Consider the following 25,371-nt stretch of genomic DNA (forward strand, 5'->3'; position numbering starts at 1 on the left):
TGAATCTACAAGGCTGTGAGTGGCTCGTGATTTTGTGCCCAGCCAGACTGCGGCAAATATCATGTATATCCTTTAGTTTCTAGCTTCCTTCTTTCAATATTGCTGTAAAATACTCAATTTTATGAATATGCAGTAGTCACCCTGCCAATTGTGGGATATATATTCCAAGATTCCCAATAGATGCTTGAAATCATGGATTATAAACAAATCTCATAATTTAATGCTCTTTCCATCTTAAATAAGCACTCATCATGCACTATGGCTGCATCCTTTGCTGTTTATGGAGCAACAGCAAGACTAGAACAAATTTTGATTTTCTATTTCATAATTTCACAGATAGAAAGTTCATTCTTTTGTTTGTTTTGTTTTGTTTTCTGGAATTTTTTAAAAAAATTTTAAATTCTAATTTGTTATATATGATAGCAGAATGCATTACAATTCATATTACATGTATAGAGCACATGTTTTTGTATCTCTGGTTGTGTACAAAGTATATTCACACCATTTGTGTCTTCATACATGTACTAAGGGAAATGATGTCCATCTCATTCCACCATCTTTTTAACACCCCTTGCCTCCTCCTTTCCCCTCCCTCCCATTTGCCCTATCTAGAGTTCGTCAAATCTTTACATGCTTCTTCCCCTCCCAACCCCACTATGTTGGAGAATATAATGCTAAGTGAAGTTAGCCAATTCCAAAAAAACAAAATGCCAAATGTTTTCTCTGATATAAGGAGGCTGATTCATAGTGGAGTTGGGAGAAGATTCATTCTTATTGTAGATTTTAGCAACCTCAGCATACATTTTTTCCCCTTATGAAATAATTATTTTTCACTTTTTCAGTTAAAAGATGCACTTCATGGCCTTTCTTTGGCATATCTGAATTGCCAGTATTTTGTGTTGGGTGGCTATTATTAGCTACAATAAGGGTGATTTGGCACAAGCACTGCGTTACTTTGACAGTCAACCAGGTAACTGAAAGGGCTACTGAATGACTAATGGGATACTGTGTGGACACACTGGACAAAGGGATGATTCATACTCAAGCCAGGATGGAGACACAACATGAGACTTTGTCACACTACTCCAGACAGTACAAAGTTTAAACCTTATGAATTGTTTATTTCTGAATTTTTTCACTGAATATTTTCGTGCTGTGTCTATTTGTTGGTAATGGAACAACAGGAAGTGAAATCAAAGGTAAGGGGAGACTGCTATACGATTTATAAGTCCTTCCTAATATTGATGGGCAGTGGGGTAGTTGCTAAGTTTTGACTATCAAAAATAAGTGAGTATAAAAAAGTATTTATAGATATTTTTAATATCTATACACAATTCTTTTGGATATATAAAAATAGTATAATAATGTTATGTTTAGTATTAAACTTCCAGGTGAAGGGAGTTTAATTGATCTGTAGTTTAATTGATCAGTTAAGACAGTAGATTTCCAAAGTGCTTTTATCAATTAATAATCCTAAACTTTTAGAGAAAGTTCTGACTGATTGATATCCTCAACAATATTTAATATATTATATGACTGCAGTTTTAAATACAATATTTCTAATAATTAATAAGTTTAATAAATATGTTTACTAATCATTTGACTAAAGTTTTAGTGAAGGAATGATTTGAATTTTTTTTGCCAATTTGTATATGGATTGCCCACCAACTTCTTATTAATTTGAAGATGCTATTTTTATATAATGGATATGAGTTTCCTTTTGGAATCACGTCTTTTTTATCTCAATTCTGAGCTTTTAATTTCACTCTTAAAGGTGAAATTTTCTTATGAGGAAGATTTAATTTTAATGTTGTTACATTTACCAATTTTTAATGAATACCCTATTTGGGTCCTATTTAAGAAATCTTTGCTTACTACAATGTTATTAAGATATTATCTCATTTTTTCAAGTATTTTCTCTAATTGTTATGTATTGTTTGAGGTACATATCAAGATACATTTTGTTTCTATGTTGTTTAACAAATCACAATATCATATATTAATAATTTCACCACTGTACTACAGTGTTACTTTTGACAAAAATCAGGTTACCACATATGTTTTGGGCAACTCCTGATTTCTTTATTCTTTTTCATTTGTTTGTCTGATTTATTTGCCTGGTACCTTCTCCTACACCTTTGAATAATGACATCTTTATATTTGGTCTTAATAGCCAATAGCACAAGTTTTTTTTTTATTATCATTCAAAACTGTACTTTACCTATTCCAGTTCTTTTGCACTGCCATATAAAATTTTTCTTAAATTAGATTAAATATTAAATAAATTTGGATAAATTTGACAGTTTTAAAATATTGAGATTTTTATTCTACACCATGGTCTGTTTAGCTCTTTCAAAATTCTATCAGTAATATTTTATAATTTTCACTATAGAGATCTTTCATGTTTATCATTAGGTTAGACTAGATGCATTTGATATTTTTGATGGAATTTTAAGTGTTATTTTACTAAAATTTAATTACTTAATTTTGATATTCAGAAGTAAAATTGGTTTTTATTTTAGTATATTCAACGTTCTAGTTAATTTAATTTATTACTTGTAGTATTGTATCTATAGAATATTTTGACTTTCCTGTTGATCAAATTTTGTTAGCTTCAAATAATACATTTTTCTTAGTATTTAGCTTTTATACATATAATTTTTCCTGTCTTATTACACTGACAAGGACCTCTAGTCCATGACTACACACTTGTATTATCCAAATTTTTAAAGAGACAACTGACAATTTTTATCAAGTATATTGTTCATTACTATTATTTTGAATGGGTACCTTTATCAGATTATTATTTTTGTGTGTGGGGGATTGGGCTGTGGAGACTGAACCCAGGTCTAGTCTATCACTGAGCTTCATCCCCAGTCCTTTTTATTTTGAGACAGTCTCCCTAAGTTTTAGAGGTTGACCTCAAACTTGTGATCCTCTTGCCTAAGCCTTCTAAATTGCTAGGATTACAGGTGTATGCTACCATTCACAGCTTAATGACTTCTTTTTAATCACAAATGAATGTAAAAATTTTATTTAAGGATCTTTCCTCATTAATTGACATAATTTTCTTTGTTTTGTTACTGTGGTGAATTATCTGAATTGATTTTGAATGTTAAACCAATGTTGCATTTCTGAATAAATTCAATGTCATCATTATGTATTATCTTATATGTTGCTGAAGATTTTCCAAAACAGCAATAAAGGGGTTACAGTTAATCCATTTTGATCTCCTCCCCTGAATAACATTTAAAAAGTTATTTCAATGCTACAGTCTTCTGTTTTTACTCTCATATGTATGATAATAATTGCAGTTAGTAATTTTCATGGCTCATAGTGTCAGACATTCTTTTAGCTTCTTTATCTATATGATCCCATGTAATTCTCTTGAAAAAAGAGTGAACATTCTATCCTTATTTCACAGGTAAAAAATATATATATATATATACATATATATCTATATCTCATAGTGGAATTAAGTTACTCGTCCAAACATCACCCCAAAACACAAGACTTAGAATCAAATGCTGCTCCTGGGAATCTGATTCCAGAGCTTACATATTTAAGGGCAACTCCATCATACTCTCATGCTGTGTTTTTCAGCTGAAATTTCACCTCTAAATGTTTTCAACAACTTATTTAGGGCACTCAATAAGTTTTCCTGATTTCCTGACTCACTATTGTTTCTCATACACTGGATTCATTTATCTCCCTGCTGGATCATGTCCATGGTCATATTTTTTAGAGAAGGTCTAGTTGTGATGATTCCCAAATTAGTTCATGTCTACAAGTGTATTTCTTTATTTTCACATTTGAATGATTGTATTGTGAAGTCTAGCAGCACATTTACTTCCCCTCCACTTCCTCCTTACACGAATCTGTTCCAAACTTCCAAACACTAGAATCTTTGACTATTTTCTTGAATTTTGTCATTCTGAAATTTTGCCATAATACGTCAGGGGATGTTTCTTTCACAATTCATCCTACTCAAGCATGGCTTTTTATCCTGATAATTTGTGGCTTATTTAATCTTGAGAAATTTTCTTTCATTGCTTTGAAAATTTTAGGCTATATGTTTAATGGCCTTGTAGCTGTAAGTTTACTTAATGAGTTTATAATAACATTTTAAAACATTTACAAAAGAAAGGAAATCCTTCCAAATTCTCTCACTCAAATACATCGATTGTTATCATTTTTTCTGCAATCATCACTTATAAACCAAGACTGTGGAAGATTTAAATAATTTAAATCCCTTTCTATTTAATATTTTGTATCTTATTGCATGTTTTATATCATATAATATCACAGAGCATTAGTAACCATTTAAAGGCTTATTATATTCTATTAAGTTGTCAAAATTTTCTTAAGCTACAGAAAAGATGATTCTGGAGAGACAATCATATTCTCACATTTGATTCAACAAATCACACTCATTTGTATTAAACTGAGGGATTTATAGTGAGAATGCAAAGATATCAGACAGATGGAAATCAAACAAATAAACAAACTTTACACCTGATAAAATGAAGTAAAAAAAATAAAAATATTTTAACCTGTGGTCAGGGCCCCCCCAACATTCCTACACTCGGAAGAACCCCAAACCTGGTTTGACATTATCACATCCAAATTTTCAAATTATTAATCAATTTTGAAAAGGAAGCTCTGCATTTTATCTTGCATTAGGCTCTGCAGATTATGTAGCCTGTCCTGCTAATAGTTTTAGTCAGAATTCCTAGAATTTCCTGTAAGTCTAGACCTTATAATGACTACGCTGAAAAATAATTTGCAGAGTTGATTTTTGCTCATCAGTTGAAATGGGATTCCTCCCTCACACCCATACGGCTCCAACATCAAGAATAAAGACAGAGGGTTCTCCCCCATGAGGGTCTATATTTGCTTACCAGATGCGGAGGGAGCTGGTGGGAAGCATCACTGCTCTTTCCCAAAACTTTTGAAAGGGCAGAGTTTACCACTTTATGAGCTGCAACACTTTCCTAAAGAGGAAGAAAACTATTTTCCTATAATTTCAAAATTGTGAAGGGCTGTCAATAGGAAAGAGCTTTGGTTGACTCTGGACTATAGCTGGTATGAAACTGTGACAGAAGGGTGAAAGCAAGAGGCCAGTGTATTTGAGCAGAATTTAAGATTAATCTATTTAAAATAAGGATTACTTAAAAATTAGAACCAGATGACTTGAGATGTAATGAATGTCATGTCATTGGCAATGTCCCACCAGGCAATGACTGGATAAATATCCATAAGTAAGAAGTCTTTTAAATAGGGAGTTGAAAATGTTGCTTCATGAGGGATGAATAAGCCAACTTTCTTTTCTGATTTATTTATTTGGTTGTTTGTTTATTTTCTTAAAGGAATACCTTATGAATCTATTATTGTAAACATTTTTTTTCTGTAATTTTAGGTTTAATATTTGAAGAATTTTTCAATACTTACTTCTAAGGCAGTGGTGATACCCATATTAATCTATTAATCTATGTATCTACCTATTTATTGGTTTTGATTTTATTGAATATAGAACAAGATGTTATTGTTATTCAAATAATAAACACCCAGGGCACTGGGCTGAAATTTAAACCATGAATGTAACATCTTACTTAGTCATATTAAAGACTACTGTTATCCCATTATACAGAGAAGAAATCTGAGGTTTCAATAGATTTATTATACTCATAGATACATAGATACAGATAGTAGGATTCAGAATTTGATTCAGACCCATAAGCCATCTGTTCATAGAATAAGGATTCTTAACCTGAAATATGTATTGTCTAATGTCCTAATATTGTTACTCTGCATTTACAAAAATTCAAAGTAGCAAACCTACTTCTATTTCCCCACTCACCTGACAAAGCTGTCATTAGAAAGATATTTAATATCATATCTGTCTGGTTGCTGTGCTGTGATGTCACTTAATTATGGCAGGAACCCTGAGGGATAGGTGTAACTTATGCTCACCATGTGAGAAACTGACGTGACTCCATTTTTTGAGAAACCAGCTTCTACCTCAAGCCCTGTCCAGAGGGAGGGGGATGTGACCCTTGTCCTTGGAAAAACCCATAGAAAGCTCCTAGGCACATAGCCACCCTGCTGAGCTGTTTAACAGGAGAGATCTGTGGACCCAGGTGTTCCTGACTCTGTCATGCTAGGTAAAGACCCATAGCAACCCTCTAGCAACCACCAATCAGCATGAGACAGGGAAAATATCTGAAATGCCAGGTGACCCTCCCAGTAGTTTTGGTGATTGATAACATGATTAGACCACCCTGCAGTTTAGCATATATACTCTTGCAACCCCTTATGGCTTAAACCAATCAGTTCAAATATATCTACTCTTGAACTCATCAATCACCCTTACCCAACTTGTTCCCGCCAATGAATGTGCTAATCAATGTTAAGAGTTGTTGTTTGATTTTCCTGAGGTATGAAATGATTTGCTGTGTGATGTTGTGAAGCATAGAGTATCCCCCCAAAAAACCTATAAATCTTCACTGAACTAAGGGTCAGGACTCACCCCTCTGGACCACTTCGTCAGAAATGGTTGTGAGTCCAGGCTTGGGTTGAACTTGCAATAACGACTCGTGTGTGATTGCATCAGATTCAGCTCCTGGAGGTCTACTGGGGTTCCACGAATCTGGCATTACACATGAACAAAGCAACAGAGGGTCTGGGGGTAATTGATTTTCCTAAGAGCTCATAACTAGTTTCCTAGTAATTTTTAAGAATGCAACACACTGTTATTTACTATTGTCACTATGGTGTACAATAAATGTCTTGAATTTATCGATAAAATTTTTCCAAATATCTAAGAGAGTATATTTTAGGTATTCTCACCACAGAAAATGACAAACGTATGAGGTAATGCATATATTAATAAACTCAATGTAGCCATTCTATAATGAACACATATTTTTAAAACATCATGTTGGGGCTGGGGATGTGGCTCAAGTGGTAGCGCGCTCGCCTGGCATGCGTGCGGCTCGGGTTCGATCCTCAGCACCACGTACCAACAAAGATGTTGTGTCCGCCGAGAACTAAAAAAAAATAAATATTATAAAAAAAAAACAAAAAAAAACCCATCATGTTGTACACGATAACAATACCCAATAAATAACATTTTAAACACATGAAATAAAAAAATTCATACATACATAAAGATTTTTAAATTATTTTTACTTTATAGTAATGAAAATTCTTACGAGTCAAATATATTTAAAAAAAACAACCACATTGAGTTGACCCACAGTTTCACAGCACAACTATGTGGAATCAGGATAGTCCTGTTCCTGAAAGTTTGATTACCTTCAATAAAGGTCTTACCTACAGGATCCCTTTTCTTCTCGATTCTCATGGCCATGGTACTTTTTGCTTTAGGGGTGCTCTGAGAAGCTACATAGCTTTTCTCAGGAACTCTTCCCTTCTTTCTTATTAAAATTGCCTCATATCCCCCCCCCCTTTTATTTTCCTAATTTCATTAAATGATTCTGTAGAGTTGGATTTAAAAGTACTGGATCTGCCTTTTTTTCATGACATTACACAGTATAAAAGAGATTCCTTAATTTATGCTTCAGTTTGCCACTAAACAGATGATTATTTTAAACTAACAATGTCTATTTCTTAACTTTTCCTTAAGGAAAATGCCCAGAGGACTGTTTAAGACTGGTGGACCTGGCATACAAATCCTGTACCTGGGGTTAATGACCAGTTTCCTCAAGCTACAAATCCTTACCATTTAACTTCTGCATCATGGAGTGCATGGACTTTATATAGAGGCAGACAAGAGCTTTCACGTTCCCAGAATGAAGCTATTTGTACCATTTATTATACTATTTATATTTGTTGCACCTCCTTCCACCCAGGGGGAGAGACCCTTTTAAGAGCCCTGTCCAAACTGCAGGTGTGCTAAAGGCTCCTGCAAACAGCAGGAGCAGGCTTTATAGCATTTCCTCAAGACTGCTTCGGATCACTTTTCAGTGTGTAAAACCGGATTTTCATTAATGGCACTAATGACACGCTAATGGGGACAGAAAGCACACCCAATGCCAGAGGCAGCGCAAGGGAGGCTGCAAAGAGGCCAGCCCAAGCTGCTGCAAGATGAAATACTGCAGAGTGTTGATACACTGCATTTCTTCTCAAATACCTGGCAGGCCCAGGACCTTCTTGTTAAATGGGTTGCTTTTGAGGCTGAGCAGGAGCGGATCCCGTTACAGATTTTCACGTAAGGACAAAACAAGGAGAGGTAATAAGCCCAGGGTTCAGACACTGGCAAGCTGCAGCTGTTTTTCATGGCTGGAGGTTCTGAAGACTTATGAGCTGACACATTACCCTGGACATTACGACGCATTGACCTCTCTGCTCTTTTCTCTCCCTGGAGTGGTGTTCAAGGCTACTGTTTGACACAGGAGCCACTGAGGACTGCATCAGAGCAGTGGCCCCATCACGACTCATCACTTCTAAAACACACACAATCTGCTCTAGCTGAAAATGTGGAGGAATGATTTGAGAATCCTGGCATTTCCTCCAGGGAGGAAGTTCAGGTGGTTAGTAGCTCCTGATTCTTCAAGCAGCTCTTTGTGGTAGGTGAACATAGTTTTCAAACAAATGGTATAAGAGCAGAGGAAGCAGGAGAAGACTGATGGAGATGGATTAGTCGGACTTTCTTCTCGTTGTGTAATCTATCAGCACAGGAAAAAGCACACATCACATTATTCTCAACTTCTTTGATCTTCTTAAGGAATGTTGGGAGAAATTCTGGCCTTGACAGTTTGCTTGAATGTTTATAATATTATCAACACTTAACAGGCTACTTTTCAGAGTGGGTGGTTAATCACAGAACTTGGGCTCTGTCTTTAAAATCAGTTCTATAGGCATAGCAAAGGCAAGGCAATACACTGTCACTTTCCCTACCTCTGATAAAGCAAAAGACGTCTGCACTCACCCTAGGAAGAGTTCATTATCATTCTTGGTCTTAGTCAAAGTCCTCCTTTTACAACCAAAGAAAATGATGCATAGGAAAGTTGAATAACTTGTCTAGAATCAGATAGGCATTCACTACAGAGCCCAAACTACAAACCTGGTCTCTTAACTTTCCATCCAATACCTTTCTGTGTCATTGCCTCTATAGAAAATTCCTTTGAGCTATTTTTGCTGTACAAGTTGCCTGACCAGCAGAGCCTCTTTGGTAGTTACAGGACCAGCCTCCTAGTCAGTAGATGATGGCCCTACCTCTATTGCATATGACATAGGTAGTTCTCCTGATGTCACATCTGTCCCTTACACAAGCCTCAAATCAAAGACTAGGACCATTGATCATTCTCTTGGTCACTTTTCAATGAAACCCACAGAATATCTAACATACTGTTCCTTCTCATATGCAGTTGTAGCAAACGAAACCTTTGTTCCCTCTCATTGCCATAGCTGGAGGACCCCTACAAGTTTTGTACCGTGAATGTTTTATCAAAGAAATTTTCTCATCTCCATATTTATATCACCAAATGATCAAGGATTCTTTGTCCTTCATTTGTACACAATGGCCACTTTAATGTGAGTGCAAAAAAATTGTGAACTGGCTATGCCGAAATAATATACATAATCAAGCAACTAGAGTTATCCATTTCAGCAGACTTCTCTTTCTTTTCTTTCCTTTCTTTCTTTTTCTTTTTTTTCTTTTCTTTCTTTCTTTCTTTCTTTCTTTCTTTCTTTCTTTCTTTCTTTCTTTCTTTCTTTTTTTGGTTATTATTGTTATTCTATTATCTAGATTTTCACTTGGCTGCTACAGAAGTGCGGCCACAGAATGGCTCCTAACATATGCACATTCTTAAGATTTACCCTTGTAAATAGTGAATAGTCGTCTCTGTAGCAATGTGCTGATATAAAGCTATCTTTGAGTATGCCTGATAGGGATGATGGGAATTAGGTGGTGATATTGAAGAAATTAATGTATCTTGAAGAGCCAGAATAAAATGATTGAAGAACCAAAGGCATGAGTCAAGGGGAGGGGAGGGGATGGAGGGCTTATAGACCACTTTTCTTGCTGCTTGGAGTTGAGAGGATCAAATGAGATAATAAGAATGGAAATACATTGTAGAATATGATAGGTTTTATATAAATGTATATATCATCAAATTAGATTTTTAAATAAATATGAATATTAGAAACTGCTTTGTCTTTGTATAAAATGCCTAGCCTTTTTCCATAACTGATAGCCTGAATTAGAAATCAATGAGAGTAGCCAGGTCTGGAGGTGAGCACCTGTAATCCCAGTGGCTTGGGCGGCTGAGGCAGGAGGTCAAAGCCAGCCTCAGCAACAGTGAGGCACTAAGCATCTTAGTGAGACCCTGTCTTTAAATAAAACACAAAAAAAGGGCTGGGGATGTGTCTCAGTAGTTGGGTGCCCCTGAGTTTAATCCCCAGTATCAAAAAAATACAAAAATAAATAAAATCAATTAGAGTACCGATTCTCATAGTACATTGTATCAGTTAGTATTGCAACACTAATTGTATATACAAACACAAAATTTCAGCAGCATATATTTTTTCTCATGAATCTGTGGGACACCATTGATCTAGGCTGGGCTTGCTCAGATATCTATAACCCAAATCTCTCTCACACACACATCCAGCCTGGCTCTGCTCCATGTATCTCTCATCTTCTTCTTGGGACCAGTAAGTTCAGTTAAACATAGCTTTTCATCATAATGTCAGAGATAGGAGAATGAGTAGAGGTATACAAATGCTTTCCTCAAGTTTTATTTATATCAAGTCAGCAAATATAACAAGGAAAATCACATGGCCAAGACAAGTGTCAAAAAGTAGAGCATGCCACCATGTCCATGTGAGAGAGCCTTGCAGGTTGACATAGTAAAAAGCAAAAAACAGAGAAGGATAAAAATCTAGGTCAACTGTTTGCAATTTGCCATATGTACATACAATGCAAATCATTAGCAAAAGGAATGGATTAACTGAAAATAAGGCAATATAAATGAATTTTAATATTATTAATGTAACTTAATTATATGTAAAACAGTACTAGTATAAATTATACCATTATATAAATACAAACAATACCAGTTACAAAATTTTAAAATGCACATATTCAAACAGTAACACATTCAAATTCAAACATCCTCACTAAACATACTAAAATTATTGTCTGTGGGGAAAGGGGAATGAAAGAGGTTGTGGCAAGGATACAGGAAATTTGCCTTTTAAAAAATCTTTGGCATATACCCTGAAACTAGAGATATTTGCAATTTTAAACCACAGATCATTTATTAATTCCAATTTTAGGCCAACAAAAGAAATAGACTTGGTTCAAAATAAACTATGTTTATGGTTGATATTTTTATTTTACTAATGGGAACCAAGAACAAGCTAGTTATTTAGGGGTTCTAAACAGTGTTGTCATGTTACTTACAAAATAATTATAATTAGGTGAAGTTTTTTTCTATTATTTTACCTTACATTAAATACTACTTCAAAAGTTGCAAATTATTTTCATACTTCTTAACTCTTTTATTCTTTATAACAATATTCTATGGTTAACAAAGTTGGTTATAAACTCAAAAACAAGATTATGATAGGCTGGCCTTAGATTATGCCATCTCCTCCTCATGTTTCTTATTAAAAGTCTAGGCAAAATCACTGGACCCTAAGAAATACACATACTTGTGCTCCACTATCAAATTCTAAAAGGAAAGAACTGGATGTTGTAAATAATTTTCTGTGGCAATTTGACAGGTCAAGGGGTGCCCAGATTCAACATTATTTCTAGGTGTGTCTGCAAGGTGTTTCTGAATGAGGTTGGCACTTGACTCAGTGGACTCAATGAAGTAGATTGCTCTCCCTATGTGGATAAGCATCATCTTAGTCCTTTGATGATCTGAATAGACACAAGATTGAAGAAGGAGGAATTCACCCCTTTTTTTCCTTTCTCACTACTAAATTGATACTTCCGTCTCCTCATCCCCTGGCCTTAAGTTTGATATTTACAGCATCCACTCTCCCAGTTCACAGGCCTTCAGACTAAGGTAGAATTGCACCAACCACTTTTCTGGGTCTATGCCTTGCTGACAGTAGATTATGGGAAGTAAGAGCCTCTCTAATCACAGGAGCCAATGACCTATAATAATAAATTTATTTATCTACCTGTCTATCTATCATAGATCTATCTATTCATCTATCCATGTATCCATCTATTGTGAGATGTTCTATTGTTTGATTGTAGAAGACCTTAACTAATATACTGTGTAGTCCCAAGACATATGTATTTTTACACAATTTTCATTTTAGGAATTTTGATGTACTCCAAGAATCAAGAATTCTAAACCCAAACATACTTCATCACAAAGGTGCAAGTCATTTGTAAGAGGTCCAACACGTTTTGTCAGTTTTTCCCATTTTTCCATTTTATCTCTCTTTAATACCCTTCCAATGGGGTAGGTGCTTCTAACCCTATGGCTTATCCTCTCCCTTTGATAGTTGGCCTGTTTAATTCTTGACATGAAATTTAGTGAATTTATGTCTGCATACTTGCTTCCTAGAGGATTAGGCAAAGTTATTTAAGAGGAACAGGCAGAGACATTGCTGTCTTGTCTTTAAGAACAAAGTAAAACACTGAACTTTCAGATTACATCATGGTGAGCACTTTGTACATTTAAAAGCATGCCCATTTTCTGCACTTTATCCTTTGAATAAAAAATCAGATATAATCTTATCATGACCTGGTAAAATATTTCAATTTTTAGTCTAGAAATCTTGGTGACAGTCCTGGCTTTGCCAATTATCATTTGGATGACTTGGAATATATTAGCTCATGACTTGGTCTGTCCATAAATAGTTAATAATAGATATACAGTCAATCCTTTACTAGACTTGTTTCAGAAACAAATTTGTGTCAATGCAATTGGTATATTATGGAAGAATTTGAGCACAACAAAATTCTGTGCTTGGTATGCAGGATTTCATCTTTGGAAAACATATATACCTAGAAAAAACCATACCCAGCTGAACTGACCTGTGTAGGAATAGACTAAATGCATGCAAGCACACACCTCAAATATCTATTGGTAAACTCAGCTCATGTGATGATCATGTTTTATTCTTCATTCTACTAATATACTGGATCACATATATTTACTTTTATATGTTTTTTTTTGACTCAAAACATTTTTATTATTAATAAAGAAAAAACAGTAAGAGTGCTAATATATGCCTACATACATGCATATTATAATTTATGGTATTATGTAAGTGGCTACAAGTGAAGGTCTACATGAAATAAACAGAATGTAAAAGAACAATATATTTTATTAGAACACAAATAATTCTTTTTTTTAAACATTTTTTTTGATTATTTAAAGCATTACATAGCTCATGATATATCATCTTTCATACATTTGACTCAAATTGTGTTTTGAACTCCCATTTTCACCCCAAATACAGATTGCAGAATCACATCTGTTACATATTCACATTTTTACATAATGCCATATTAGTGACTGTTGTATTCTGCTACCTTTCCTATCCCCTACTATCCCCCCTCCCCTCCCCTCCCCTCCCATCTTCACTCTCTACCTCCCCTGCTGTTGTTCAATTCTCTCCCTTTTTTTCCCTCCCCCTTGCCCCTCATGACTTCTTATAATTTTATGTATCATTGAAGGTCTCCTACTATTTCCATGTGCTTTCCCTTCTCTCTCCGTTTCTCTCCCCCCCATTCGTCTTTGTTTACTGTAGTCTTTTCCTCATGCTCTTCCTTCCTGTTCTGTTCTTAGTTGTTCTCTTTATATCAAAGCAGACAACTTCATACCTTTTCAGGTTGAAAACTGTGAACAAAATCAGAATAGATTCATTCTATTATCTTTCTTACCCCCATATCCTCTTCTCTCCTTTCACTCCCCTCTACTTAATCTAAAGTAAATCTGTTCTTCCCTAGTCTTCCCCAACCATTGTGAATTAGTATCCACATATTAGAGAAAATATTCAGCTTTTGTTTTTTGGGGGGAGATTGGTGTATTTCTCTTAGCATAGAAGAATGAAAAATTAGACTGCATTATATATGATGTATCAAAGTGTGTTCTGCTGTTATGTATAAATATTTAAAAAAAAATAAAAATGGGAATAAAAGGACTGTTCCTCAACACAATGAAGATTGTATGGATTAGGCCATGGCTAACATCATATTTACTGGTGAAAATTTGATATCTTTCCCCCAAAGAGTCAAATGCACTTTTCAAATGCCTATTTTATTATATAAATGTTCTTAATTCATAAGCTTGGAAACAAATGAGAATTCAAAAACATTGAGCTCTTTTAAAAATTGCATATTTCTTAGTAAATCTCAAAAATAAATACTTAAAAAAAAAAACTCAGCTCATGGAGAGTTAAGAGCCACAACAATCCACATCTAGTGTTACTACTTTCTGATTTGAAACAGCCCTCTTAGCTCACAAGAGCTACCTTTTGATGTCCCCATCCACAAACAATCTAGGTCTTTTCTAAAGTATCATGTTTGTAATGTTTAAGTAACAACAAGTCTAAATTTCAGATGTAATTGACATACCATCCTGCAAAGGCAGCCAAAATAGCCAAATTCTGGGAGTGTCCCTATGACTTATAAGGGGAACAAGTGCTTGGCTCACCTTCCTGCATCCTTGTCTCATATCTCCTTCACTTACTCAAACCTTAGAAATAAACCAACGTGAAATAGACACTGAACTTATGATATAAGTCTACAATCTCACACAGTTTTGAAACAGGAACTGTCTCAAAGTATAACCTAGCGTCACTTTCATAATTTTTTGGACCTTATTCTTTTTAAAATGAAAGAAGTGGGATGAATTTTCTCCAAACCTTTCAATTGGAAATCACATTTGATGATTTCACTATAGTCACTGGCGTTTTGGTATTAATATTAAAAATACTGAAAAGTAAAAATGCTGAAGTAGCTTATATCCTCTCCAAAGGGACACTTACTCTCCACTCTCTCCAGTAGCACTAGAGTTAAACTTCAATGTATCCTGTAAAGTAACAAAAATAATAAATAAGAAAGTGTTGGCGGCAGGGGTGGAGTGGGGGTGTCTTTCTCCTGTGTTACTATTTAGTGACTAAGTCACAGCAAAAGCAGTTAATCTCCATAGTGAAAGGGAGTTTACTGGTTGAAACATCCTCAGGGGATATGGGAATAAGCAAAAGAATAATTGTGAAGAATGACACAGGATGACTGATATGATTAACTTGTAATTTCTAAAGATTGCTTTATAAGATTTAAAATTAAATTACTGTATTAATCTCACTAGAAGCTCCAAGAAGGAGAGTACTCTGCTTTAATGCAGACTCACAGCATGATTAAAAAGTTATTTCTGTCTGTGTTGTCTTTTACTTTTCTGTAAAATGATCCATCTAAAAATGTCCTATGTTTGTGAGGTGGTAAAATGACTATCCACGAAGGAACTGAAAAGCCCTTGAGATATGTGAATCATAGTATGACTGTATGACAGTTAGATGGAGACACCAAGAAATTAGGAGCTGGCAGATGTGCTGGTGAGAGAGGACTATTGCTAAAGAGTATCATGATCTGTGGATTCTGTGGTCCTGAGTAATCATGGTGGGGTCCATGATCTGTACAAAGAAGCAGGGAGGAGAAGGTGCTTCCTCCTCATACTCACAGTGGAAAACAGACTTCACTTCTTCACCTCACTCTCCTATATCCCTCAAGTTATAAAGTCATAAATGAAATGACATTATGATTTTCTCAGCAGTTTATACATTTTAACTGTTTTTCATAAAAAATCAAATGAATCAAAAGTTGCAAAAAATAAGCTCCAGAATACTCATCATTCATATTCCTCAATGATTGATGTTCTGCTATTTGCTTCCTTCCTCTCTATTTATACACACACATATGTATATGTATGCATATATGTGCAAATATGTATTATATATTGATGCATATAATATATATATGATGTATACCAATCTCTAATAGTATGTGTATATAGATATATTTATCTATTTATATTTGTTTTTTTTTTAGAGAGAGAGACAGAGAGAGAGACAGAGAGAGAATTTTTTAATATTTATTTTTTAGTTCTCGGCGGACACAGCATCTTTGTTTGTATGTGGTGCTGAGGATTGAACCCGGGCCACACGCATGTCAGGCAAGCGCGCTACTGCTTGAGCCACATCCCCAGCCCCAATATATTTGATATTTTTAATGCTGCTGATACTTTTGAGAATTAACTTTCAAATTTTGTAACTCTTTATAATTGCATCATTGTGGATACTCCTTTAGGAATACATAGATTTTTTTACATAACCACAGAACAAATATCAAATTCAGAAAATTTAAAGTTGAATAAATATTATTATCTAATAATAATTTCAATTTTTAAACAATGTCAATTTTCAAACCATGTCTTCCAAAGCTATTTTTCCCAGTCTAGTATTCAGTTCAGGTCTATGTGCAGCATTTAATCTTTATGCTGATAAGTATCCTTTAGTATGGAACACTTCCTCAGCCATCTCTGTCTTTCAGAACATTATTTTTTTAACTTCATCTTTATTTTATTTTCTTTTTTATTTATATATAACAGTGGAATATTTGATGAATATAAGATGACGGATATATGTAAGTATCTTGGTTTTCCCCCCTCCTGTGATTAGATTCTCTTATTTTGAAAAGAATGATACAGAAAATTAAAAGAGCACCAACTTATTTAGCACACAATAATAGAGGTTCACAATTTAAACTAGGCTCAGCTGGTCACTTCTGGTTCTGGCTGGCCTCACTCATGTGTCAGCCATCAGTTGCTCAGTTGGGTGGGGGTGACTGGTCCAGGTTGGCTTTAACTGAAGTGGCTTATGTCTTCTCCAAATGGTCACCCACTGTCCATGACCTGGTCTGATCTTGTTCAGATGGAGGCTGGCCAGGATTTTGAGAGAATACATTGGAAGCATGCAACCCTCTGGAGACCCTGGTTTGAAACTTGCGACATCATCATTCTCATCACACTGTCCTACTCATGGTAAGTTATATAACTGCTACATTTAAGGGGTGAGAAACTCCACTCCACTTTCTGATGGAAGGCAGTACAAAGTTGCATGTGACATAGCATGTGGCTATAGGGAGTAGAAGGAGAATTACAATGTAATTAATCACATAGAGTTATCACTACCTATTGGGTGTTTTTATTTGGGGGGGGGGATAGTGTACATTATCAAAAGGAAGTCATAGCATATGGCTCACCATCCCTTATCAGCTTTGTCTTTGGATACACTTTTATAAAATATCAGTTATAAAAAGCCTACTGTTTCAGAAGAATTCAGTGTCTACTTATGCTTCTTAAGGGGTCAAAACACCTGAACACATTACTTCCTTTTTAATTCTCCATTAAGCTTAAAATATTGTTGCTAAATTAACTGTGATTTCTTCCATCCATGTTGTTATCTATAATTCTGAAATTTAATGACATCTGTTTGTCTCATAGAGGCAAGCTACTGAGAAAGAGATGGGTTCATTTTTTGAAGTGATACGGGTTTCATGTCAGGCCATATCTTGTTATATTATGCAAAAGATTTTGTCTAACTACACCAAAGAGAACTAACAATGGTGTTTTCATGTTATTTATACAACAACACATGGTGTCAGGCTTGAGATCACCGTGGACACAAAGGTACAACTGGTGTGTAGTGGGGGTGGTCTTTGAAAAAAAAAAATCAAGAAGCACTTTCTTGGAGTTCCACATGTCTATGCCATATCATTGATTTGATAGAGACTAGAAAGTGGTCACTAAAAAGGAAAGACCTTCCCAGGCTTGTGGCAAAAGAGAAGACCTCAAGCTGATGGGCTGCAGAATAAGCTAGTGGGGCCTTGTTTGGGAAGCTGTATTTGCAAGGTGATGGGCTAAGATGAAAATGTCCATGGGTGTCTCTGCCTTTGGATCTTTGACATGAAACCTATCAAAAAGTTCCGACAAACAAACAATATTTCTTCTTCAAGATGTGTTGAAGTTAGGTTTTGTCTGGGAGCTCTAAAAATCAGCACAGTAGACTAGTACATAAATGGTAACTGCTTCTCTCCTGAGGCAAAATTGATAGAAGAGATAATATTCAGGTATACGTAGAGAGAAAGAGAATTTAAATAAAATTTTGCTCATGTTAGAAATATTTTTACATGCTTTGGCATCTGCACACTTTTATTTTAGAAGGTCATGTGGCTTTAATGTCTTACCAGAATCTTGGATAATCTTTAGGCCTGAGAACACAGGAAATAATTTATAATGATATGGCATTTAGAACATGTTCATGCATTTAAGTGTCTTATTTTTATTGGTACAGTCTGTTAGTGAGAGTGATATTTGTTGTATATTTAGAATTTTCTAGAGATTTCCATCTTCTTTACTCGCTAAATCTTTTACTTCGTATAATTTAAAATATTCACAGAGCTACAACAGCCAAGATCTTAGTAGCAGTAATTAAAACATAATATGGCAAAGACAGGTCTCTAAGTAACTTGAGTCCCTAGTTTTCAAAATTGAAACATCTGATGGTACAAATTTTAATGAGTAAATCTTCAAACAAAATAAAACAAAATAACCCACAGCTGAACAACAACATTTCCTTGACTAGTTCCCAACAAATACAGTTACACTGCCATAGTGTCAAAGATATTTCTCACATCTCTTTAACACAATTAATTTATGTTAAATAAGAATGAATGATATTTCAGACATACCGAATTTTTAATGATGTTATTGAACTTGTAATTACTGTGCAGTGATTTTCACAAGACTCTAATCATTGACTTTCAAATTCTGTCAAATTTTTCATTAAGGAAAAATTTCTAGTGACACCCTCTCCATTAATCTGATCTGGACACTTACCTCTCTTCATTTTCTTTATTCATTATGATAAAGAGCACCTCATTTTTCAAATGAGAACAGTTGATACACTCCATAAAAATTAAAAAGTCAGGGATACGTGGAGCAGAAAGAACATCGTGAGTCCTGTCTCAGGGAATGCAAAACTTGTTCTTTTTGAAAGGAGTGATCTTTCCATACTGGGCTTCAGTCATTGCACCGACCCTCATTTTGGCACTAAATTGCACTCTACAGTAGAGTGCTGAGCCAGCTGTGTTGGCTACACATTATTCTTGACATTAGATAGTACAATGTCCATTATAACAAGTAGGCATTGCAACAAGTAGACTTACTCTATGGGATGAAAGAGAAGCAAGTGGAACAATCATATATACTTGGCCTGGCAGTCCTCCATCAACTACTGTTATAGTACTTGACTTGGTTGAATCACTGCAGTTGACTCAGTTATTACACAATTATTTCCTTGTGGAAGGACTCCTTCCATTCAACAAATGAGTCTCCTTAATAGTCTAAATGTTGTTATAGACATTGGAATTAGAAAGATGAATAAGGTTAAGTCCCTCCTTCAAAACATTCAATTCAAGAAGAAATGTAAGGACCGAATTGCACTGCCTTGTGGTAGGTAAATTAAAGGAAGCAGACAGCAGGTGTTATGGGAGACCACAAGAAAAGGGTTTATCTTGTTTGGTCTGGGAGGTCAGGCAGGGCTTCCTTGAAAAACAGAGCTTGAGTTGATTCTCAAAGAATATGTGGGATTGACTCTGAAGAACAAAGGGAGGAGAGCAGAGCAGGTAACCTGAGAAAGGTAGGTATGATCTGGGAGTGGGAAGAAAGGGTGTAATTATAGTAGGTCATTTAAACAGTAAATCCAGAGCTCAGGGTATTACCACTAAAGTTGTAGTAATTCTATTTTTTGTCTTCTCAGTCTATCCTGCCTAGGTTGCCCCTAATTCTTTCACATTCTTTTCTAATTTCTTTACCTAATTATAAGGTCATCAGTGTCCCAGCACTCTCATTATAGCATGTTTCCAGATGTTTCCATCTTTTTCACAGTGGTCATTTTTCTCCAGAGGAGTTTGGTCTTCCCAGCCCACACAGCCTAGTAGCATGGCTCTATTCAGAAAAAAAAAAAAATCAAATTCTATTACTTAAACCTAATCAAATTGTTCTCGTAATCAACTGTTCTTGCAGTAATCCAAACAATCACTCTGAGCACCCATTTAAAGGAAATTAATTCAAAAACCCAGTTGTGAAAAAACATTAATGTATACACATAAATATTTATACTCATATCCCCTCACCTTCTCTACACTTCTCTTTCCTCCATATTGACTATCTACAAACATTGCAATGCAAAGTCATTAGAGTATTAATAATTATTGTGGAAGATTAAAAACAGAATAATTGAATATAATACAGTCAAGCTTGTGAACTTATAAATGCAAATATTCAATCCATAAAACAAGTTTTATAATATTGTACAAAGACAAGAAAAATTTCCATGATATGCATTTAATTGAACAAGTTAAGCCACAAGAAATTTCAAAATTTCTCCTCTCTCTCTCTCACACACACACATGCATGTGAAGCAAAAGACTAGAAGGTAGGGGGTATTTCCCAATTTATCTGTGGATTCTCTGAATGGTTATATTGATGGTATTTTTGCTTTCTCTTTGAACATTTTCATATTTTACAACTTTCTTCTATGAACATTTATTTTTCATAATATCTAGAAAGTATTACAGAACTGCAGAAAGTTACTGGACATAATCTAATTAACGGCCAAAGAACTGAAGCATGTGACCAATACCAAGTCAGTGACTTGGCCATGCACTTCAGAAGCACTTCCTTTTAGAATCCAGGAGTCCCCACTTCAAACCCAGTTTCCTTCTGCACTCTGTTCCTTCCCTTTTCATTATAAACATCTTATTCTTTAATTAGAATATGTCTTCCCTTTTCTTCTCTTAAGGTAGCTGTTGGTGGAAGAGGAAGTTGCTTCAAACTCATAGAAGAAAAATCTTTATATATGGGAGGACAATGGTTTCATTTATTTCTGTTCTTAAGCCACAGTTCTAATGTGTTTCAGATATTTACCCAGAATATAAATTTTAGTATAAATTAGGTGAATATGTAAGTAAATTAATATATAAAAATTATTGTAGATTTTTGTGAAATGTTACTGTGTCAATAACAATGTGGGATAATCCAAATACAATGAAAATTAGGAACAGTGTGATTCACATTCCCCCCTTCAAGAGACATGAGTGTATTAGTGTAATTAATTAAAATACCAAATTTAATAGCCACCTGGCTTTTTAATTTTTGTTTTTTTTTGCCATTTAACATTGAAGTCAATGACAAATGAGTTTGACTTTCTACTGGAGACCAACACATTCTTGGACTATTTTCCTAAGAATATGCTCCTTCAGGTTATAAACTTTGGAATTTAGCAAGTGACATTTAGTCCTGGAAATATACTGGTGGACAAGAGTAAACCTGCCATGGAAAGTAACTGGAGTTGGGATCTTGATTTTCTTTGAACTGAGGTGGATGGAAGCATCCAGTCTCAGGGTCCTTTGTTTGAAGGCCTTGTTTCTGCTTGCCAGTGTTCTATCTTGACTCCATCTCAGGCCACTTTTAGCTGGAGGCCAGCCCTTTCCTTCCTCAGTACTTTCCCTGTTCTAGCATTGTTTCCAGAGGGACCTTGTCTTTCGCCATTCACTGACTCTCTGAACTTTAGGACTGGTAGGAATGGTGATTATCTAACCAGAGCCTTCCACTGTATTTCAATTTGAGTTCTCTTTAATGAACATGCATTTCTCATTTTCCATTTCTGTTTTCCATTTTCCTATGTTGAAGTTCTGTCAGGATTCCCTATATCCCAACAAAAAGATCTTTTCTTTTTTTTTTTTAACTAGTAGAATCTAGGAATTTTTTTTCTACCAACATGTTTCTTGTTGTTTTCCTTCTACTTTATCTCAGATTTTCTCCTATACTCCTTCCTCCCAAATGGTAGGCTGTTATTGCTGGCAGATAATAATCATTTGGCCTAAACCAATTCTCTAATCTTACAAAATAATTGGCCCAAAGTTTGTAACTATTCCAAGAGGAAACCACTACTTATGAAAGGTATAGAACTGAAACCAAAGTTTTCTTATTCACAAACTGGACTCTGTAATAAAGTGGATTAAGAACTCTGACATCATTGCTTCCTGGACAGTTTCTCCATGGTGTGTTGCCATCCACCCTCAAGACCCCACAATAATGACCACAGAATTCAGTCAGGTCCCTGGAATGGATTTCCAGAATGGAGTGATAGTCACCGACTATGAAATTCACCAGCAATTAGTTGTCATTAACTCAAGTACCTGTTTATGAAGACCTTTTTTTGTTTGGAGTTAGTTCATGAGAATGTAACTATAACCCCTACAGGAATTTTCAGCTTAAAAATATTATTTGAAAAATATTCCCTAGCCTCCACCATTTTCTTTTCCACATGACTACACAGCAAATAGGGCCATTTTTGGTCTCTCTCTCTCTCTTTTTTTTTTTTTTTTTTGTCTTCCTAATTTCATTAATGCTTGTAGAAGCAGGAATCTACAGTAGGTTAACCAGTGAATTCGTTGTTCTGGTTTATTCTCAGCTCTGGCCTCTTGCCTTACCCATAAAATGAGGAAGTTGAGGTAACTGATTGCAAATGTCCTTGTCAACTCTAATATCTTGTTGTATTCTTCAACCTGAATTTTTATTGATCTGAGGAAAATTCTTGCCATTTTTCTATAATAAGGCCCTATTAACCAAGACTAAAATGGCCATGAAACTAGAGACTTGTTCACATTGAGTCGAGTTATAATGACTAGATATGTAGTAAATTTTTCACTATTGTGTGAAAAACATGTAGCAGAGATATGATATTAGCAAGCTCTTATTAGAGGCAACTATATTCTATTCCTGACAGCTTTTGAGCCATGTGTTTCTTCATTATTTAACCAAAGATTAGTTTCTCATGGCCAAGTCCATTCCTTAGATGAAGTAGGTGCAAGATCTCTGTGTGACTAGTCTCCTTGGAGCCCCAAAGAGAGAGATTCTATATATCTGTGCCTAATAACATATCCTCTCATGGCCTCCACAATCACCAGTTCATTATTACTAACCAGGATGCTGTGCAGAGTGAAGACTATGATCCATTGAGTCAAAGAGCTGCTTTTCAAAACAATGGTTTCATTTCCTATAAATAGACTTACTACTACTGGGTGAGAAAGATAACCTTGCCTTCCATTTAAAATGGAAAATATGGTCACCATCTCTGGTAGGCAACTACCCTAATATTCATCAATGATCTCCTACCTCCTGGTACCTGTGTCCTTGTATAATCCCCTCCCCTTGAGTGTGTGCTGGACTTCTTTAGTTATTGTAGTCATTTCTTTTTTTTCACACTGACTTAATTTTAACTTCATTAAGCCATATTAATTTTTAAAAACAAATTTGAATTAGTAATATAAAAATATTGCCATGTTATCAAAATCAATTACACATACATTAGGGAAAAGCAGTCTTATATATCCAGGGTTTTTTTTTAAAGATTTTTTTTTTTTACTTTTTTATTATTAGTTGTTCAAAACATTACAAAGCTCTTGACATATCATATTTCATACATTTGATTCAAGCAGATTATGAACTCCCATTTTTACCCCATATACATATTGCAGATTCACATCGGTTCCACATCTACTTTTTTCACATACTGCCATACTAGTGTCTGTTGTATTCTGCTGCCCTTCCTATCCTCTACTATCCCCCCTCCCCTCCCTTTCCCTCTCCTCCCATCTTCTGTCTCTACCCCATCTACTGTAGTTCATTTCTCTCTCTTGTTTTTTCCCCTTTCCCCTCACTTCCTCTTATATGTAATTTTGTATAACAATGAGGGTCTCCTTCCTTTACCATGCAATTTCTCTTCTCTCTCTCTTTCCCTCCCCCCTCTCGACCCTGTTTAATGGTGATCTTCTTCTCATGCTCTTCCTCCCTATTCTGTTCTTAGTTGCTCTCCTTATATCAAAGATGACATTTGGCATTTGTTTTTTAGGGATTGGCTATCTTCACTTAGCATAATCTGCTCTAGTGCCATCTATTTCTCTGCAAATTCCATGATTTGTCATTTTTTAGTGCAGAGTAATACTCCATTGTGTATAAATGCCACATTTTTTTAATCCATTCATCTATTGAAGGGCATCTAGGTTGGTTCCACAGTCTAGCTATTGTGAATTGTGCTGCTATGAACATCGATGTAGCAGTATCTCTATAGTACGCTCTTTTAAGGTCTTCAGGGAATAGTCCGAGAAGGGCAATAGCTGGGTCAAATGGTGGTTCCATTCCCAGCTTTCCCAGGAATCTCCATACTGCTTTCCAAATTGGCCACACCAATTTGCAGTCCCACCAGCAATGTACAAGTGTACCCTTTTCCCCACATCCTCGCCAGCACTTGTTGTTGTTTGACTTCAGAATGAATGCCAATCTTACTGGAGTGAGATGTCATTTCTAATGAAGGGAATACAGAAATCATGGGATTTCATTTCCAAGCTTAGGTTTCCAAAAGTCCATAGCGCAGGCCTGAGTTTTCAGTCTATGTGTATGAGGGGATGAGGTCTTGGAGCTCTTTCTTCTGGAACAAGCAAGCTGTCATGTTTTGAGTGTCTTTATGATGAGGTCATGTTGTTAAGGAGCTGAATCTGCAGCAACAGCTATCAAGGATCTTTGGCCTGTCAATAACCATGTGAGCGATCTTGGAAGCAGATCTTTCCCCACTTGAATCTTCAGGTGACTATAGACCCAGAGAGAATTTTGATGCAGCATGCAAAGAATTCCAAGCCAGGGGAGTCCTTCTAAGCTATACCTGGATTCTGGACCAACAGAAAATTTGAGATACTAAAACTTGCTTTAAGCTTCTAAATGGGAAGTAAGTTGTTACACAGTGATAGATAACTAAATTCCATGAAGTAATGGATTTGATCCTCCACATTTATCTGAGGTGACTTAGCCTTCTAATCTAAAAGGAACTCTTAGTTCATGCTCTCCAGTATGCCATCTTCTTTTTGTCAATAAGGGAGCTTCATGAGTGGTTCACAGCTGTTCCAGTGTACTTCTTCAAGAGGAGCACCCTGGCACCATCTGCAAGCAGGGAGTCAGCCAGCCCATTGTCAGCAACATTAGCAGAAATTCCATCTGAAATATTTTCACTCCCTCTAACTCATGTTCCAGCAGAGCTTCTGAAGTTCCTTTTTGGCAAACATTTCTCCTACTGCTTCTTTAGTCAAACAATTCATTTTCAAACTCTTTGCCTTGGGGTATGTGGTGTGGTGCCAGCTCCTCTGTCTTCTTTCCTGAAGCCAGTGCCCATGAAGGGAGAAATACCACTCTTCTGCATTTCCAATCTGCAAGGTTGCCTGTTTGAGAGCATCCCTGTGCTTTAAACTTTCATCAA

At 35.5% G+C, this 25,371-nt stretch overlaps 1 pseudogene across 1 annotated transcript in view; it reads left to right on the top strand.

The window, feature by feature from the left end:
* Positions 1 to 8,054: 8,054 nt before the first annotated feature.
* Positions 8,055 to 25,371, top strand: part of LOC308648135 — a 118,923-nt pseudogene continuing 101,606 nt past the window's right edge. Inside the window, exon 1 of the transcript in view lies at positions 8,055 to 8,233. The product of the transcript in view is annotated as an uncharacterized misc_RNA (transcript). The remainder of the gene's footprint in view (positions 8,234 to 25,371) is intronic.

Source organism: Spermophilus citellus (assembly GCF_964194105.1).
Source record: "Spermophilus citellus genome assembly, chromosome: 4".
Classification (NCBI taxonomy): Eukaryota; Metazoa; Chordata; class Mammalia; order Rodentia; family Sciuridae; genus Spermophilus; species Spermophilus citellus.